The 16,380-nt window shown below is 29.3% G+C and overlaps 1 long non-coding RNA gene across 1 annotated transcript; it reads left to right on the top strand.

Annotated features, from left to right (window-relative positions):
- Positions 1 to 11,212: 11,212 nt before the first annotated feature.
- LOC122514122 lies at positions 11,213 to 13,055 on the top strand. Its single transcript, XR_006302947.1, has 2 exons — positions 11,213 to 11,511; positions 12,941 to 13,055. It is a non-coding gene; the product is annotated as an uncharacterized LOC122514122 (long non-coding RNA).
- Positions 13,056 to 16,380: the final 3,325 nt, after the last annotated feature.

Here is a 16,380-nt window from a genome sequence, read left to right as displayed (position 1 = left end):
TCGATATGTTCGACGAACTATTATGCACGCACTATTACAACGAGACGATTACTATCGAAGAGGAAAATAAATGTTATGAAACTGTTTGAGATTTTTGTTAGAAATTATAAGAATATCGTTTAGAAGTGAATTCGAAATATTCGATGGTGGTCGAAATAGAGAAGTACAACCGTTCTTAACCGCGATCACTTGAAACAATGTTCACTCTGGTAGAGGTATGCTGCTATTTATGTTACGAGAAACGGAAGATGCTGTTCAAAAGAATTGTTACTATTCGTCGAAATTTTCGATTGTAGTTGTGCGCATGGCTCAAATGTTCTATTGTCATGCGCATGGTCAAAATTTTCTATTATTGTTGTGCGCATGGCCAAAATTTTCTATTGTCGTTGTGCGCATGACCGAAATTTAGTTGGAGAAGTATTGAATGTTTATGTAAACAATAGACTGAATTATATGGGGGATAGAACAAATATTGTCGCGACTGTAGCTTCATTTAGGTTACATTAAAGAATTTTTATGTTGTTCGTCAAGTCGTCTATTTTCCTTTCATCGAAAATCTGTTTTCGTGACTGATGATTATTTTCTAAAGAAAAAGTTCTACTGTTTACTCTTTCAATAATTAAATGAGACTACTTTACAATAGGAGTAGATAAAATTCGAACAAAAACTCACATTTGAAAAGATTTTCTTCGGGAACACAATGGTTAATAGTTTTTCTTTTACTTATCACTTAACTCTGATTAGAATTTGATTTATTATTAAATATTTAATTAGACATTGAACCCCGTTGATATTGTTCTTAATTTTTATTTAAAGTTATTTTCTAATTAGATATCTTTTTATATAACATTTCTTAACTATTGAAATGTGTGTTGGGGAAAAATTCCTGCCGATTTATATTAAAATATTCGATTAATATATAATATGAATATATATATTTGAAATAGATTTATTCTCCAAATTCGTCAAGTTCTTTGTTCTATACGCACACATATTGTATTCGACGATAATCATTGTTTAAATAAATTGTAATATTTATTTTTTGTCACATGCCACGTTTGATAAATTATATTTATTTTAGATCGAAATTTTATATAACAGAATAATCTAATAGATAATATTCTTCTCGAGGGAAGATTAATAATTTTTGTTAATAAACTTAATGAAGTATTTCTTATAATTGTCATAGAAGATAAAAACAAAAAAAAGAAAATAACGTTGACGTTAATCGAAAAGACTTGATTTTCTCATTAAAATTGTTCCACGCGCGTGACTTAGTACCATTTACGAAGTATTAATCATCATAGTCTTTATGGTGGCCCGGTAAAAGAATTCTCCTTAATCGTATCAAGGCTAAATCGTATCGTGATTATCTTATAATACAATATATTATACTTGCAAGGAAGGAAATCGAAAAGTATTCGAGTAAAAATATAAAAAGTAAAACCACCCACCACCCACCACCCCTCAGGGAGTAGGAAATATGATCCAAAGCAATCGAATAATTTATGAAAATAAATAACATCTTTTTCTCAAAACTTCAAATTCATTTTACCATTACAATGCGTATTTAAAATATAACAGTCTTAGGAACAGATCGATGCGTTCGGTTGAGCATGAGTCATATAGGAATTTTTGAAACGGATTCCCGTAGGGAGACAGGTGTTTAAACAAGCTTGAGATAATTGACGTGGTAGACGTGTTTACGCATAAATTATTTGGAACTGATAAAACTTTTGAAGATGCACACCATAGTCGCCCAATTAAAGTGAACGATGGTAAAACAAAGGAAAATTCTTTTCGAAAAACCTTAAAAACAAAAAAAAATAAAATAAAGGGGATGGTGTATCCAAATGCAATTATTTACAGAGCAAGGTTGCGCGAATGATAAAAATGAGATAGAAATGCATGATATTCGTGTGAAAGAAAAAAAAAGAAAATATATGCGAACACGTGCGATAATCAAGTTGCATCGTAACGACATCGTGACCTCTTCGAACGACCAATCGAAGTTAGTGGAAGACGTCGACTATATTTTATTGAACGATACGTTCATGCGAAGAGTCGTCTAGTTTTCCTTTTTATTATATTTTTTATTTTACCTATCTTTAAATACTATTATTATTTAATGCAAAAAACGTGTCTTGCGGTAACGCGCGTGCTCGTAAACCGTTCTCTATTCAAATACCTTTGTTTTTTTGTTGTTTTATCTGCTTAATAATAAAAGGAAAAGAAAAAGTAAGGAAAGGAAAGAAAAGAAAAGAAAAAAGCAAAGAATCAATCAATTCGATGAATTTTATTATACTTTATTTTTTTTTTTTTTTTTACAACGAAGTTAACATATATATGCAACGATCGTGCGTTACTTAAGCATAAGCACAAACGAATTAGCAGAAGGAAACATAATCGTTTAATTAAACGCGATTTCTCACGTTTCATTGAAAATCTTATCCAATTTCTTTCTATAACGTGTCATATTTTTTTGTCATTCGTATGATTCCTAAGAAACATCATCCATGCCACCTTGTATAAACTTTGATTGACGTTTCCCATTAAATCGCAGTATTTATTCGTATAAATGTACCAAAGAAAGTTCGTAGGAATTAATTTATTGTCAGATATTTGAATTAAACAATTTTTCTATAATTCTTTTTCTCATATACAATGCTACAAACATTTTTACATTTTATCGTTACATTGTTCAACTATTTATTATTACAAAAACAATAAATAAAACAAAGAACACCAGCACATGCGTGACGAGAGTGTATTATTACGCATTCGCAAATACGAATTTGCAGAACGATTAATAAGCAATTAACAACGAGCGATAAAGTTGATGAACAAACGACTCAGAAAACGAGGACAACTGTATATATATAAAAAGAATAAGAAAAAGAAAGAAGAAAAAATATGATTTGTAGAAAAGAGAAGTTCCCCATTCGTTTTTTCTTTTTTTTTTTCCACCCGAGTAGTCCGTACTTTTCCTTCTCTGCATTTTTATTCGTTTTATTCGACATACATATTGTGTTTCGTAAACAATGTTAACGTTTAGTATCGTTATGACAATTTCTTTTTTTTCTTCTCTCTCATTATTTTCCTTTTTTTTTTTTATAATCTCCCCCTCCGTTGTTTAATTTCTTTTTTATTTTTCCTTTTGCTTTGCTTATTACTCAGTCCTTCTCTCTCTCTCTCTCTCTTGTATACGCATTTGTTAATTTCTTGCAAATAGATTGCTATTTACAGAATTGCATTTCGGCCGATTTTAAAATAGACCCGATATTACAAAAATGTATTTTTAAAAACGATTTCTCGTATCGTATTTATTTTTCTTCTCCTCCTCCTCCTCCTGCTCTTCCTCCGAGACTAATTGCCAATTGATAAAAACTAAATAAGCATATTAATGTACCGAAATAATAAAAAAAAAAAGATAGAAAAAGAGAGAGAGAGAGGAAAAGAGATAACGATCGCAGTAATTGAAAATATTGTGTTTGTTTCTCGTTTTAAAATGGTTTACATTGAAAATGCAATCGAAGTTAGTCGCAACGATAAGAATGCTTCTCATTTCTTGTTGCACACTTTGTTAAACCAGAAGGAAACACATTTCTAATCGGAGATAAAATGTATCGACTAATAGTCGATAATAATCTCTTATCAAATTTTTCTCTCCCTCTCTCTCTCTCTCTTTTTTTATTTTTTTATTCGGTCTTCTTCTTACCTTCTTACCCTTCTCCTTATCTATTAGTTTGGACAAACCGAAAAAAAAGAAAAGAAAAAATATACTTAACCGTAATCGTAACTCGTAACTCGTAACTCGTACGCATTTTTTATTTAAAAGCAAGATCTAACTTACTATACTTAATTATATTCTTCGTTCAGAAATATCGATGCTGGTATCTTCTTATCGGAAAAATGTTCCTTATCTTTTTTATTAAGACGAGATATCGGTAAGCAAGGTTGTTATATAGATTTATCGTTTTTAAATAATATAGATAACGTTCTTAGGGATATAATATATAATTCTTGGTGCATACGAACTATCCAAAAATTATATGCACACTCTCCTATTATATCATATAAACGAAAAAGAAATTCTAATCAAATCAAATCGAATCAATTAGAATACGATAGAAATCGTTTTTTTTTTATTTTCGGTCTAAAGTTAGAACGGAAAAATAAAATAATAAAGTATCATTAATAATAAATATATCAAAAGATAAGGAGACCGTTGCGTCCCTTTTTTTTCTTTTCGTATCCGGTGTATTGCAATTATTCGTACCACTGATCGTAACATTTTTCAAAACCATCAGAAATCGTTATTGTTCTTCGTAATGAATTTTCTTCTTCTTCTTCTTTTATTTTTTTGTTTCTTTTTTCTCTCTATTTCTGGCAACGAGATAATCGCAATAAGTTTTGGAAAATATTTGCGAAAAGGTGTAATCCGTAGTCACAGTTTGTCCGATGCATTAAAGAAGCAATGGTGGTGAACGTCCGCGTATCCAACATGTCCGAGTGTTTCTTCTTACAAGGGTTATCAATTGACCTCCGTTGGGATTATTTTTATGAGTTCATTATAGCTTATCGTACATCTCATACAGGATGCAACCTTCGATTTGTCATGCAGCAGAAACGTGTATTCGATTTATTGAAACAAAACAGAAACAACAAAAAAATCTCTCTTTTCAAGGACGCGACTGTAGTCTATCTTATTTATTGGAAATTAATTTTCGGGTTTGTCTGTTAATTTTTTTTTCTCTCTCTCTCTCCCCTTCCCCAGCCTCTCTCTCTCTCTTTTCTTTTCTCCAAGATATCGACAACGTTTTACGGTAACTAACTCGATGATGATGATGATGAAACGATAATGATTGATATATTTATTCGTGTGATTTTTGTAAAGATGAATAATCCTATACCAATACCAATGAAAAAGTTTTTAATCGTTTTTCGAATGGGTAGATCAATTTTGAAACTATCTGTCGTCATTATTAGCTCGTTCGAAACGTTTTTTCGAGTTATTTCTTTTTCTTTCTTTTTCTTTTTTCTTTTCAGAAAGTAATTTATTCCGTCGTGTTTACTTATAAATACCTTTTCTTGATTTTAAATCTCTCAAACAACGGACAGACTCTTCGGAGACGATTTTACAATCTTTCTCGTGATTCGATTTGTCAAGTAATTTGTTCTTTTATTTTATTTGCTTTTTTTTTTTTTTTTTTTTTTCAGAAATAAATAATCCAAGTCTACATTTTCGTTCGATTTCTATTTTTCTATCTATTTCTATTTTGTTCCTCCCCCTACCCGTTACACCATTTTCCTCTCCTTCCGGCTCTGAATTTTCTTCTTTCTTTTTTCCTTTTTTTTTTCGGAAGGGAGGAATTTTTCGTTATTTAATATCTTATCTCACGTAAATACACGTGACTACTTCGTGGTCCACGGATGTCCGATCTTCCATTCGAAGAAGAAAAAATCTTGTAGAAATATCCGTTGTTTGGTGATCGTTCAAACTGATATAATATTTTCTCACGTATTACGTTTTTTTTTTTATATTATTTTTAATATGATAAAATATATAAACAAGAAAAATGTTATATATATATATATATTTCTATTGAGAGAATTGATTTATTTTTATTATTCCGAATAACTATGAATCATTAACATCATTAACATATTTGGAAATTTATTTAACATACTTTTATCATTTCAAGATTAATGTGAAATGCGTACAAAAGAAAAAAAGAAAAATTATTATTAATATATAATTATTATTTATTTTTATTATTTATTTTAATTATAATTATTATTTTAATAGTATATTATTATACTATTAATATTTTTTTTTTTTATTTAATAATATTTTATTGACCCTAGAGCCTAGGCTCCCTAAAGGCCATTAATTACAGTATAGTACAATGTAATGTATAGATAAAACAAAACGAAAATTAAAATTATGTAATTATTATTAAACTTATCATTATATTAGTAGTAACGCACAGTAAGTAGATAAATGTAAAAAGAAAATAGTAAATAATAAATAAAAGTATAATAGTTCTATAATAGTAGTATAGTAATATTGGTTCAAAGCAATAAACATATGGTTAATATATAATATATTATTAGAAGTATCATATGGTTTTTAATAAATAATATATTCAAGTGGTATTTATAGACACGGCAGCAATGACGTAAAATAAAATATTAAAATAATCTACTTATTATTTATTCAATTTGGAGTATGATAATTTAAATATACGTACATGCATGCATCTATGCATACAGTATGCATACAGTATGCGATTGCATGTATTTCCGTTAGATGAATATTTTATCGATTCTTTTAAGTTGATACAGCATCTCAGTCGATTATCAGTTTTCTGAAAATGATAGTTCTAAACGGCTTAAAACTCTCACAGTTCCAAGGTAAATGTTTGCCTATCGATTGACGACAAGTAAGGAACAAGTTTTTTTTTTAAATGCATAGACATACGGTGAACGTAAATGCTCACGGTGTCACGCGTTGCGTTAAGATTGATCGTTTAACATGAATGATTGCTTTTCGAAATGTCGAAATATCCAGTACAAAAATAATCAACGCACACACACACACACAAAGAATATAAAATATTAAATGCTATATTTATAATAACACCGTTTTTTTTACCAAGAAACCACCAAACTTTTACCAAGAACTCGTTTAAACGCTTAAAAGATTTATTTTCGAAACGTCAAAATAACAAAAAAGACAGAAACACACACACACATACGTATACATTAACATTGGAAGAAGAAAGAAGGGAAAAAAAATATTTAATTAATTATACATAATACTTTTTGATATCTTTATTACAATTCGTGTAATATTAAATGTTATTAAATAGCTAACATAACAAATTTATTTAAAGATCGGATATTTTCAATCATCAGATTGGGTTTGGTTTATCCTTAAAAAGTTCATTAGCTTTTTCTAACCTTGAAAAAAACGAAAATTCGAGACGAGACGAGTTTTAGTGAGAAACACACGCGAAAAATAGCTCCCGCCAAAATAAAAAGAAAAAAATAAAACAGGATTCTACCAGGAACAAAAAAATAAGAACCATTGAATCTTTAATCTGTGTAAAAAGTTCATTTGCTCTGTCGAAAACTTTTCAAAATACACAGAGACGAGACATGCAAAGTTTGTTGAGTCAGATCGGTAATATGAAATGAGAATGATTATATTTAAAAATAATCTTCTATCAGAAAAAAACTAACTTCTCCCGTCAAAAAACAAGGAAAACGTTTATCGTCAAAAAGTTTATTTGCTTTCATTAACCTTGGGGAAATAAATACAGACGAGACACGTCAATTTTATTGAGTTAGATTATTCGAATTAATCGATAAACCTTATATTTATTTGTTTAATACTTTATTTATTAATTAACGATGATCTTTTTTATAGGATTATATCGTTTAATAGAAATAATTAAATGTCAGTTTAACGTAGATCACTTATGTTAAACATTGATATGTTAAAAATGTTCGACACTCTTGTTTGTTTCAAAATAGCGATAACAAATGTTTAAAAATACAGATAAGTAGCAAATTTTGAAAAAAAAACAATAAAAGTTATTTTCCGTGAAACGACGATCGTTTATATTAACAAATTACTTTGTCTTTATCAATTTGTAAAATTACACAAAAACGAAATATTTCAAGAACATATATTATTTAATAAATATATTTTGAAAAAAGTGTCCAACATCGTCATCGAATAAGAAAAATTGTCAAATAATTTATTCCTCATTTTAAAATTATTTAAATTTTATAACATATTTTTTACGAAATGTCCATTTTTATCTTTTTAAAAGAAGGAGAAACAATAAATTATTTATCTCGAAAATGTTCTTTTATCGTGTGTAAATTTTAAAAAATAGATTGAAACGAGACACGTAATGGTCGTTAATTAAGATCGATTATAATATGCGAGACGTGTAATATTTTGTTCCCTTAAATGTCATATTTTCGCGTCAAAAACGAGACAAATCGATTCACATTTATCTTCAAAATATTCCTTTCCTTTTTTCGCCTTGAAAAATATTTAAGAATAAGGCATGAAACATTCGATGAATTAGATCAGTCGTATCGGACGTTGAATCACTTTCAATATTATCCAATTTTATTATATCGAACATTTATTAATTTATATTTATTTATTTATTTGTTCTCAAAACGTATTCAATGTTTCCTTAAAAAAAAGAACAACAAAAAAAATGAAAAAGTAATCTTTCAATATAAAACTATCATTAAGATAAAATACTTAAAGTAAAATTAAAATTAAAATATCAAAAGAGTAATGTGAAAGTAAACTATAAAAACTCCTCTAAAAATAAATACATATATATATATATATATATATATATAAAATCATACATACATATACACATATATATACATATATATGAAATCTTTGATACGAAACAAAATAAATATTACTGTGCATGTTACGTTACCTTCTCAAATATTTTTCGAATTTAAAAACGCTAACACAGATTAAGATGTAACTTCTTCTTCGCGTCGAAACGCTATCTTATCTTTTAAAGGTTGACTTATATCAATTTTTTCTTTTGCTGTCTATCTATCGTCACATCAATTTTAATCCAAATGTAGATTGACCAAACAAAACTAGAAGAAAAAAAGAAAAGGAAAAAAAATATCTATGCGTTGCGTGGGCGCGTGTGTGCGTTGCGTGGGCGCGTGTAATGCGTTGCGTGTGTGCATACATATAACCGATCTATTTTTATTCTATTTATTATTATTATTATTATTATTTCAATATTATAATAAAATCACACACAGTTTCTTCTTCTTCTTCTTCTTCTTCCATTTTGATGATTGCTACTTATATACACTCGCATAAAACGTGCCATGCAAAATGTGAAATATAAAGTAAGAGGGAGAAAGAGAAAAAGCTCTGAGGTCTCAGGGTTATCTTTTTGTCCGGCGTGTTCTTATCATAACAACTCCACTTCGTTATGTGCGAATTTTTACGAATTGGTAGGACGAGGAAACGCGCATGTCCGAGATATTCGCGTTGTGTAATAATCGCAAAACAACACCAGAAATCTCGCGGAAGATAGGAAGGAATAGTTAATGCTCCAGTTTGAACATTTTCTCTCTCGATATTCTCTCTAGATGGAATTTTATTAATTGTAATAATAATATTTTCAAAGAGTTTTTTTCAATTAATCGTTGTCGTTGCCCAAATAATTATGTGCGTGCAGAGAGATTTTGTTATTTTTTTTTTCATTTAATTGATAATACATATGTATTTGGATTTTTTCCTTTTCTTTTTTAAATTAATATTTATTATTTATTTATTTATTCTTTACTCCGCCCCTTTCGGGTTTGGAGGGCTTCCCTTACAATCTCCCTTTTACACTATCTTACAATACTTTACCTTTTAAATTCATATTTTTATCATATTCTTTATTCTAGTAATAATAATCATCATTATTATATCGTTTGGATATATCAAAAAATATAATAATATATTAATTATGATTGTATATATAAGATATTAGATAAGTAAAATAGGTAATGAGAAGTATTATACTTATAATCGAATGAGGAAGAGAGGAAGCAAGGTCAATTTCAACGATGTCGTCACCCATGAAGTTCATCAGTTCCTGAATCTCCAAAGCCCTCCATGCCAAGGTCAAGTCTTCCTTCCACTTTCATCAGATATACCATGTGACGAAACGAGAAATGTCTGTGTTTTCATATCTTCGGTAAGAAGAAAGTGTTAAGAATTAGGAAACACTTGGGAAACCGCTATAAAATATTATAATTATGATGAATTGCGACAACGTTTGTCCACTTTAATAGTAGCCGCTTTGAAAATATTATTGCACGAGTATGCTTACAAATCATCATCGTAACGTGGACAATCGTTTTGTCAAAGCGTTTCTGAACATATTATCAACTGGTGTCGTGTCAATTCGCTTTTTTCAAGTGATTAGAAGAAGATATACGAGAAAGGAAGGCCATACATTTTATTTTTTTTTCTCTTGCACGATGATCTCTCATGTGTATTATGGGCTCGAAATTTGAAGATGATGTTTTTCTTTTTTACTTTCTAATTTTCTTTATTTTTTTTTTTATTTTTTTTTGGAGGACTCTACTCTTCGCTCGCGGATATTTTTTTAATTTTTAACATTGCACACGCGAAATATTTATAATACATTATTAATATTAAGAATTTTTCTATTAGGTATATTAAATACCGTTTTGAGTTAAGATTTACTTACAGTTAATTTTAGAGTGGTTAGTAATGTCACGATAAAAAATATTCATTTATCATGGATTCCATTACTCATACGAAAAAATAGAAATATACAAAAAATTAGATCATCTTATTACTATCAAGGAATTATCAGAATTTTACTTAAGAAACATGTCGAGATAAAATTTCATGCTTTAATGAAACCTTTCTATTCTTAATTATTGCGATTAGAGCATTAGTATATAGCAATTTCATTAATTGGAATTCTGGAATGTTTTCAAATAATTATATGCAAAAGATAAGATTGTAAAAATCACTTTTATAGATTTCCATATTCGAAAATATTGATAAAGGAAAAGGATTTCGATAAAAATCAAACATGTTTTGAAATTCTAATCGACTTTTTTCCATCTGATTTTTATTTAAAAAGAAAAAGAAAATGAAACGTTCCGACCAAGGAAAATAAACTAGACGAAACACGATTATTTAGCTATCACAAAATATTTTATCTTTTTTTTTTTTTTAACTCTCATATCTCGTAGCAAATTTTTCTTACTCGCTTATTATCGTTTTCTCCTGGCTATTGGAAACGATTCGTCTATAAATTTTCATCTCAAACATCGACCTACTCTTCATTCCGTCTGTGATATAATTCTTCAAACGTGTGGGTGGTATTCAACGTATCAAACATTGAAAACACATAGGATAAATTATATAAAATGCACATATAACCGGAACGATGGATACCCAATCGCCAAAACAATTTTCTAAGCGATTAGCAATAAGATAATTTTCCCTTTCTCTGATATTTTTGGTATTCCTCATTTATGTATAAAATAAAAAGAAAAGAAAAGAAAAGCAGTAAATTCCCCTATTGCAAAACGATTGCAAAATAATGACATCGGTGTCAAACGGTTATTTCTATTGGTTCCCAGTTCTATTTGATGAAAGCTTTTGTTTTCCTATTAATTCTATCCACCCACCTTCTCCTCCCTGCGTGTCTCCCACGTTTAACCATCCCCACTTAAATGAATCCACACCCCCGATATTAACTTGCCTTCCCTATTTCCTTTAGTTTTCATTCGTGCATTCATACAAATCGAGAAGCCGCGAGATTCGAAAGTCGCAAATCGATCTCGCGAAAGCCGCTGATTGGAGCAACTTCGATCGGGAATCGGTGGAGCCTATGTGTGGGTGTAACTCGACGACCGTACCTCTAAACAAGTGCCAACCAATAGCGTTGTTCGTAGGAGGTGAGTGCTCTTCGTTCCTATATATAAAGGCTTGCTTAACCTAAGCTAATGGCATTCGAATAAACTCACTAATTAAACATTATGTTTTGTTTTCCTTTTTTTTTTTCTCTTTTTTTTCTTTCTATACCCGTTATCTTTCTATTACTAATCTTCTTTTTTTATTGTATTACATTATTTATATACAATACATTATTAATCCAATCTCGATGTCATTTTTTTATGATTAATATTTTCTTTTTTTTTTGCATTATATGAATACGTGATTGTTTCTATCATTAATTGAGCAATTATTCATAATACGAATGAAACATTTATTCATAAATAAATGAACGTTTATTATAATCAAATTCAATTTCATTGTAATCATATTTTTATTAATTAATTGTGTGAATATGAATCATCGTTATATACTCGTGTATATAAATAGTAAACTGACACGTTTCCAGTGTATTAATCATCATTTTCAAAAGACCTTAAATAGGAAACATTACTGTGCCTTTGACATAACTGGAGAAAGTTTGTCCAGAAAGCGATAGAAAGATAGAAAGATAATAATCATCTAGGTAGATACTTAGTAGACTCAGAAAAGTATATATCTTAGGATTACGTAAGAAACAAGTAGGAGAAAATAGTATAAAACTAATGAGAGAACGTAAAGTAAAATAAATGTAATAAAAATGTAACTGTCCTGATATCTACTAGAGCTTGTCGATTTGTTTCTTTATTTATTTTTAGTCATCGTTAAAATGTCTTCAACGTTGGTTAAAGAAAGAAAGAAAGAAAGAAAGAAAGGAAGAATTTAATTGAGATTAAAGAAAAAAGATAACAGTAACAGCGAACGCGTTAATTCCATCGAATAATATTTTCCGTTTATCGATTTTTTAGTAACAATCGGTGTTTAAGTATCGTTAATAATCACTTCGATCCACAATATAAAGTATATTAAAATTAATTCGCGTAGAGGGGAAGAATTGTATTTCAATTTTGACGGAAAATAAATCTATGGATAAATATTACTCGTAAATAAAAATTTCTTTTTTTTTTACGTTTCGGTTGAAAGAGATCATCACATTTTGCACACTATGTCAAACTACATAATTGACGATTATTAATAAAAGTAGATAAATGCATTCGTCGATTAAAATCGGACACGCGAGATGTGGAGACAATTGAGGAACACGATTCGAGTATACGAAGCTTCTGTTCGTCGTTTATTTTATTTTTATTTCTCTCTTATTTTCTTTTTTAGTTGATTATTCTTTGTACCTATATCTGTCTCTTTGTCTCTGCTGTTGTTTTTTCCTTTCTTTTTCTTTTCAACATAATCTAAATAAACGTTTCATTCCTATCTTCATTTATACAGATATACTTATTATCTAAACTACAGTAATCGATGAATATAATTTATGCATCGGTACTTTTCTTACAGTGCATTCCAGTATAAAGTAAAGAAGATGAGATGGACGAATGACGATGTTCGGTAAACATTAAAATGTTCGGTAAACATTAAGATGATGTCACGCGATATATTTAGAAAATCGATAGTCTCGAATCTATACAAATTTCTTTTTCCCCCATGTATTATAAAACTTCAACATCCATTTCACTCACCTTTTTATTTAACGTATATTTATTCGATTAATATTATTCAATTGGAATAACATAAATTTTTCGCAACGAGGGAAAAAAATAATAAACAAAAAATTCACGCGCGAATAATTGTAATGTTATAATAGAAGGAAAGAAAAAAAAAAAAACCCAAAACTATTACGCGTCCTTCTACATCCTATTAAATATTAATATAATACGATCTCGCAACTACGTCGTACACACTCGAAGGGGGTTGATCTAAAGAATGCATAGGAAAGAAAAAAAAGAAAATAAAAAAAAAAAAGAAAGAAATCATAGGAAAGAAAAGAAATACACGTTAACCTTCTAAATAGTAAATGTGAATTGCATTCTATATTAACGATCAAAGATGATGGAATATATATAACATGGTCTATATAACGAGAATGCAGATTGCATGGTAGTATAATTATTTGTCATTAAAATGCAACACGACGATGTATCAATGAGATTGTTTGGTTCCTACGAGAATAATTTATACGAGCACATTCACAATTGCATATTTTTTATAACGTAAACTCAGACGTGCGAACAACGATGATTTTAATACCCGCATATCCCTGATTTTACGCAAAACTCGATTCCCGTTGCATTTGTAATTAACGTTACCTGTTAAATTCATATTTTTCATTTGGAAAACTAACGAGCAGAGTTAATACTTTTTAAACGGAGAATTTTACTCGGAATACTCGTCATATATTGTAAAAAAAAAAAGAAAAGATAAGACGTAAAGAATTTGTTTTTCTGAATGCAAGAGAAAAACAAAAGATTATTATCGTGTACTTTAAATAAAGTGCCAATTACGATCGTCGATTAAAATTGCAGGATTTGTTTTTGTCGAATTTTACAAGACAATGATGGATAAAAAGAAAAAAAAAAAGAAACAAATCTGTTGTTTATTCCGTAAAATAATATATAGCGTAAAATAATACTGAAGTAATATTTATTAATTTTGTTTATTAATAATTATCCTTGTCCAGAGGATTATAAATTAATACAAGGGTCAACACTTATAAAAATGATTAAATGTCGCTTACTTATTCAATATAAATAGCATTCATAGAAATATAAAAAAGAAAAAAAAAATAATCATCGCTTGTAATATCGTCATAATTCTTTTTTTTTTTTCTTATGTTTTTTTTTCTTTATACAGCGAACAAGAATGTCGTAATAATAATAATAATTCTTGGTTTAAAGTATTCTTAAAAAAGTCACTATCAAAATAAAAGTCCGTGTCAATCGTAGTTAGCTAATGCAAACTAACCTTGTGAATTCGAAAACGCATAGCTGACTTAGCTGACTTAGCTGACTTAGCACATATTCAACTAATAAGCTGTATTGCAGGTACCAACCAACGTAGCGACGAACACACTAATAGGAGTCTAGCGTGCTGAGCAAAAACTCTAAAAGAAGACTGCCTTGAATTAATAAATAATGATTTTCGCCTGTGCTAGAGGATCACAGAATGGAAGAATTTTTACACGTCTTCTTACTTCGTACAAATTACTTGCATCATTGTGATCCGCGAACTCGTAATCGTTCCGATGATGATGATGATCATAATAATAATAATAATAATAATAATAATAATAATAATGTTTTAGAAATAGAAAGTTGTGCATACATCGTATTTACATGTTCACGTGTATATGTGTATAATGAACGACGAGGAAACTACAAGAGCTTCGGAATTACGTAATTTTCTTTCGTGTCTCTTAGGTGAAACATAAAAACAACAACAACAAAAAAACGAGACTGCACAGACGTTAAAGAAAAAATTTTCATTTTTTAATAAATCGTACGGACACATCGTACTGTTTGTTACTTTTTCCGGAAAAGATAATAAATTATATTTATAATAAATATTAATGCGCTTGCGCGTATAAGGAATAAAAGTTGGAAAAGATATTAATATAGAATAACTATGAGAGTCCGAGTATCAGATATGAAATATATATATAAATATTTATAAGCCACTATAGCGGCGCATCGACCTGGAAAAAATAATTGCAAAAGCCACTTTAGTGGCAGGCCCTCTAAGGACGATATCGGTAATTGCAGTGCTCTACCTTTACCCATCGACCGTCGGTAACTGTCACCGTCGGTAACTGCCACTGTCGGTAATAGGTCCCTTTTTTAAAACATCAACCGTTGTTAATGAAAGCTTGTACTATAATACTATTGACCCTCAAGAACCTAAATATAAAATATTACCGATGTAGAGTAAAAAAAAATTCTAATTTACTATTACCGACGGTGGCAATTACCGACAGTGGCAGTTACCGACGGTGGAAGTTACCGACGATGGAAGTTACCGACGGTCGATGGGTAAGGGTAGAGCACTGCAATTACCGATATCGCCCTTAGCGGGCCTGCCACTAAAGTGGCTTTTTCGATTATTTTTTTCAGGTCGATGCGCCACTATAGTGGCTCACTCGAATATCTTACTTGCTCACCTTTTAAATTAAATAATCGTCTTCATAATCATTCATATTTAAGTGAAATGTTAAAGTTTAAGAATGTACAATATATTTTTAAGAAAAATTATAATCTAATCATTAAGGAATTAGTCCACTGAAGTAGGACCAGACACCATAAATTGGGGGTAAGGAGGGGGAAATTGATCTAAGGGTAAGTCGACGACGCTGAATCGAATGGTGCTAATATTTTTGCAATAGGATCCTTCGTTTTTGAGAAAAAGGGTAAAAAAGGGTAAAAAATGGCCTTATCTTAGAATCTAGGCATGTAATCGAAAAAAAGTTTCTTTCTATTTCTTCTCGTTTGCTAATCTTTCTATATTTTTCTCTCTTAGGTAGAAAGCTAATAAAACTGACAAAGATTATTCCTGGCATAAGAAGAAGAAGAAGAAAACTGAGAATAAGAAGATAAGGAAACACAGAGAAATTTAGTTTCGTAATATGGGACCCATTTATATCTTCTTTCTAAAGTTTCCTGATACTAGAAGGATAATCATAAGACATTCAATGGATCAACACGCACAATGGATCAACCACATCAGTTTAAGAACAACGTACAACGTTTTTTTAATGAATTATTATAAATTATATCTTATTTATGTTAAAAATCGGATCTACATTAAAGAAATGTAAAAGAAACTTTCTGTACAAGATTGAAATTTATAAAATATACTTGAATTAAATCAAATAATTTGTTGAATTATTTATATTACCAAAATACAATTCCTAATTCCTTTTTTCTAAGAAATGAAGATATTTAAAG

This window comes from Polistes fuscatus, unplaced genomic scaffold, assembly GCF_010416935.1.
Source record: "Polistes fuscatus isolate 324 unplaced genomic scaffold, CU_Pfus_HIC Scaffold14, whole genome shotgun sequence".
In the NCBI taxonomy this organism is placed as follows: Eukaryota; Metazoa; Arthropoda; class Insecta; order Hymenoptera; family Vespidae; genus Polistes; species Polistes fuscatus.
The sequence above is the reverse complement of the archived record's forward strand: the minus strand, read 5'-3'. Positions and strand labels throughout refer to the sequence as shown.